Source organism: Camelina sativa, chromosome 5 (genome assembly GCF_000633955.1).
Source record: "Camelina sativa cultivar DH55 chromosome 5, Cs, whole genome shotgun sequence".
Lineage (NCBI taxonomy): Eukaryota > Viridiplantae > Streptophyta > Magnoliopsida > Brassicales > Brassicaceae > Camelina > Camelina sativa.
In genome coordinates, this window is record NC_025689.1 from 7,690,202 (window position 1) to 7,695,199 (window position 4,998).

Sequence of the window (4,998 nt, forward strand, 5' to 3'; positions counted from 1 at the left end):
ATATAGGTTTTTTTTTTTTTTTTTAATTTCTTTCTTATATATATGTTGTTGTTAATAACAGTATAAGATAAGCTTGCACATAAAACCCGAAACTCCAAAACCCAATCTAAACCGATGCATAAATTATTACAAAAATATTTTAGATGCAATATAAAATTATGCAAAAAAGAATTTGATGTAAAACCAACAAATGTTTAATAATCGAAAACTAAAAGAATAACTTTTGTTGGCCTAAAAACTACCCGGCACTGCGACACACACGTATATTGTTTTACATGTATGCATATATTTATGCGTATGAATGTTGGGTTCGATTCTAATCTAGATATGCCCCGCGACATCGTTGCAGGCACATGGATCATCCATCACCAATAAGATTGTGCTACGTGTTATTAAAATCCGATGTGATTTTTCATAGCATCACATCACACTCACACACATACATCACCATATGTTGACAAAACTAATTGTAGCTGCGAAAACGAAAACACGTACGAATAAATACACGACATGAATAAATGATTTTTGTACATATACCTTCTTTTATTTTATTTTTTGTCGTCTGAACAAATAAATTAATATATGGATTATTATGTCTCTTAATTTAATAAGGATATTATTCTTTTTGCAATCATGCATGGACCAAACATAATTTAGACAAATGTTGGAAAGAAAATTGTATCTGAAATTCGAAAACTTCTTCAAAGTATGGTTGGTCTTGGTCACATTTTTAGGCAAAAGGAAAAGCCTAATCTAGCTATAGCTAGCAATATCCCATGTTAAACATTATTAGTCTTTGTTTTTCTTTTCTTTTTGGGCTGCAAGCTGAATCAAATTAATACTCTGCATCGATCTCTCTCACATTCATTCTCCCCATCTCTCAAAGACAATCACAAAGAACGAAAACGTTTTTACAAACTATGATCGGACAAAGAAGGAGCTTAAGTATTCCCCATGGAGGAATAGTTAAAATAGTTTGTAGCTTTACAAATCACAAACTATTCTGACAAAATAGTTTGTAGTTAAGAGTTATAGTCCCCATGGAGGAGCTTAATTATCTTGCCGTTTGTAATAGACGAATCCATGTTTATAACCGATAATAATCTGTTCGTGGTTGTTAATGTTGGTGGCAGAGATTAAGTGGATCCATCAATATTGTTGTCGGCTATAGTTCATAACCACAAAAAGAGCATGAGCTTGAATAAACCACATTTATCATGTTAGCTAGCGACGTTGATGACCGGATATATTTTACATTCGTCGGATGAGATCATCTTGATTAATAGTCGTCTCGGTTAAGACATATGTGTTTATTGGCAATGAATAGTTAAGAGACTAACATATATAGTTGGATTGATCGATGGCCGCAAAAGAAAAAAAAAACAATATACATATATAAGTTGAATAAATGTTTTTAGCTCTAAAACCGTAAAGAAAATAAATTTTATACTATTACTAATGATTGGGTACATATCTATATGTAGATAGAAAAGCTATACTAGATATCATGTACTTACATTTAAGTATCTAAACTAACAAATTTACATATTCTTTAGTCTTTACATCTTGACTCTTTAGGATTCGTGCATCTCTATTCTCTGAATCTTGATATCCATAGATTTTGGGGTATTTCGATTTTTTTTGGTAAGCACTTCAACTTAAATTAACATTAGTCTACAAATTTTCAATGTTTTAGCGATATGCGAGTCTCTAATAATTTGGAAAAAGAAAAACTTGGATCGGTGTGTGTTGGACGAGGACCACATATACATCATTAGTTATCCGTACCAGCTGTCTTATTGTTTATATTTAGCATACAACCACGTGGGTGCGCACCTATCGCATTATAAATCATATAGCTGCATTAAAAAGAAAGAAAAAACCAATTTGTAACCACATATATATACATATATGTATGATCATAAATGAATATATGAAAGCAAAATGATCAATTGTTTGGTACTTTTGGGATATGACATTCAATTATATTTGAAATATAGAAATTTTTTATCATCTAGCAAAACAGAAAATCAGCTACATCAGATTAAAAATTGCACGTACGTAGTTATTTTGGTTTTTTTTTTCGTCGGTAATTTATTAATGAATTATCGAAACGCCACGCCATTACATTATTCAGGAATTCAGGTGTGTAATCGAGATGCATGCAACATAATGACGTCGTGGAATATAGTGTGAGATAAAATGTACAGTATATGAATATATATATATATATATATATATATATATATATATTTTAATGCATCGATCCTGTACTATATAGATCTAGTTCAAAATATAATCATATTAATGTTAATTGATATTACTGCTTTCAATCTCTATACACAATTTTGGAACTACAAAGACTTTAACGAAAGCCATGTGATGTTTATTACAAAAACAAAGTCTCATGTGCATATATGTACAACCAAAATAGACTATTTGCAGGAAACTTGGTTCAGCGTTACGCATGGTCCAATCGTAATTTTTTTTTCTAATTGTTTTGATAATTGTACGTGAATATAAATAATTGAAAGCTCTCTCTTCGTGAGTCGTTGACCTAATCGATAAATAAATGATATCAAAAAGAATATATGTATTACCCTACACAGGATATATACAACGTTTCATTTTGATTCTCTTGGCTTAAATGACGTGACGGTTTCTCTCATGGAATGATAATATATATATATATATATAAATCTAGTCGATGATAAATTCATAATATATATAAAAATTTACTCGAGAGAGAATTGTATTCATTACTAATAAACCATTATCTTGGATCCAACTGATCTTGTTGTGAATCTTTCTGAATATTATTTTCTACAGCAAGTGTCAATATTTCAAAGTTAAGGGTTCAATAAATAAATTGGAAGGACTTTATAAATTAATTATTGTTGCCGAAAAGGGAAAGTACGTGATCACATGGAGACAGGGTTACCCAAAATGGACAAATTACTTTTGTTTACATGGTCAATGTCTTTTATAAGTAAACACACTCCTAAGGTCAAAGCAAGTGAAAGACCATAAATATTTACCGAACAAATTTTTGCAAAAAACATTGTTTAAAAAAAATCAAGACACAAGAACTCCATTAATTAATTAAAACAGTGAAACACTAGCTTATCTCTGGTGAAGTACAAATCACCTTCTCAAAATTTCAAAATCATTGTGCTTACCTATTTAGTTGTGGTTGGTCTAATAAGTTAAGAAAAACACAAACTATTTCAGTCATTCTAGATTTTCAAAAGTGCTATTATATTTGTATAAATGTATATATATATATATATATATATATTACATATATATACTATCAGCCAGCAATTCGTTAAGAGCATTAAAAATTTGATGACACAGATTACAAAGAAAAAACTGTAAACATGTTGGGTATTTTAGATCGAGATGTGAATATAAACTATAGAAAAAAAAGAAAGAAAGAGGGAATGGATCCAAGATTTTTAAAAAGATTTAATACCTAATTTTGTTTCCCCCAACAATTTAGTACCCTTAATTATTTATTTAATTTGTTACACTATAAAAAAAAGCCTTTCTTCTCTGACAGACTAAACAAGGAATCACGTTTGACAAAATCACCTCGTTATCTTTTTTTGAGTTTTTCCTTTGATGAGCTTCGCTGACCGTTACATTTACGTTACATACTTTAGTTTCACATTATTACTTTATTTTCTTTTGTCAACAACAACATATATCAATGTGTACTTGAATTCAAATGATGATAATGATAATATAGTAAAAGCACTAGCAAGAACCACTAATATAAATATTGGTTAATTGATTTTTGTGAATATTGTTGATTTGAGATTCTCCTACCAAGGTGGTTGTAATAAACTTTTTGTCGATTGAAGAGAATATGGTATAAAAACAGATATTAAATTTAAAAAATTAACAGTTTGGTAGTAGTAAGTAGTTAATTTAAATTGCTAATAGTATAATTAAAAATATTTTTAACATTTAAATTTTCTTGCCCTTATTTTAAACCTAGTTTTTAAGAAAAACTAGGAAACAAACAAGTGTTTACTTTCATCTTCTCTAATGATTCTTTCCAACATAAATCAATATTTGTTTTAGGTAGGTAGCCTTATGCATCAAAAATTACATCTGGTGATGGTGCTGCTTCCCACAATTCATCCAGTGAGAAATAGCACTACACTAAAAATTATCATTCATACTAATGAGTTTTCATAACAAAATCCCAAAAACTGTTTGATACTAAAATACTTAATACCAAATATTTTGTTCCCTTTTTGAAGTTATTTTTTTTTTTAATCTCAGTAGAGTACTTTGTCTTTATGTGTAAAAAGGATCGTATGATCAATCTGAAAAATATATTTTTTAAAAGAAAAACTTCTTCGATAATTACAAAACATTAAAAAAAAAAAAACATGAATGGACTAAAAAAATTTGACAGATTAAAAAAAAACTCTCCACGTTCATCTCTGTCAGAAGAAACTTCAGAATCATATATGTACTTCTCCTTCTCTCTCTCTCTCTCTTGGAACAGAGAAGTTGCCTTCTTCTTCTTCTCTTTTTATAACAACAACTCTCTTACTCTCATTAAGTTACGTTACGGGAGAGAAAAGACAAAAACGCAGCTCTCTCCTGCGTTTAATTTTCTTCCTTTCTTTCTCAATCCTCACACACAAAAACAGAGCTCTTTTTTTTTTCCTGGTAACTTCAACAATTCATCTTTGAATAATATTCATAGATTATTTCATATATATTTCGATGGTTCTGAATCAAAAAGGACCCACTAATGGAACCGTGAGAATCTTCTTGTTATTATTATTATAAAGACATATTTTTTTCGTTTTTTTTTTTTTGGGTTTGCAGTTCGTTTTGTGTGTTTAGAAGAAATAATGTCGGGTTTTTGAATTCTCTTTAGTAATAATAATTTTGTGATGGGTTTATTATTACTGTAGACAAGTTTTTTGATTTGGAGAGGGATATTCTTTTTTTTGATACTTTTTGGGGGGGGGG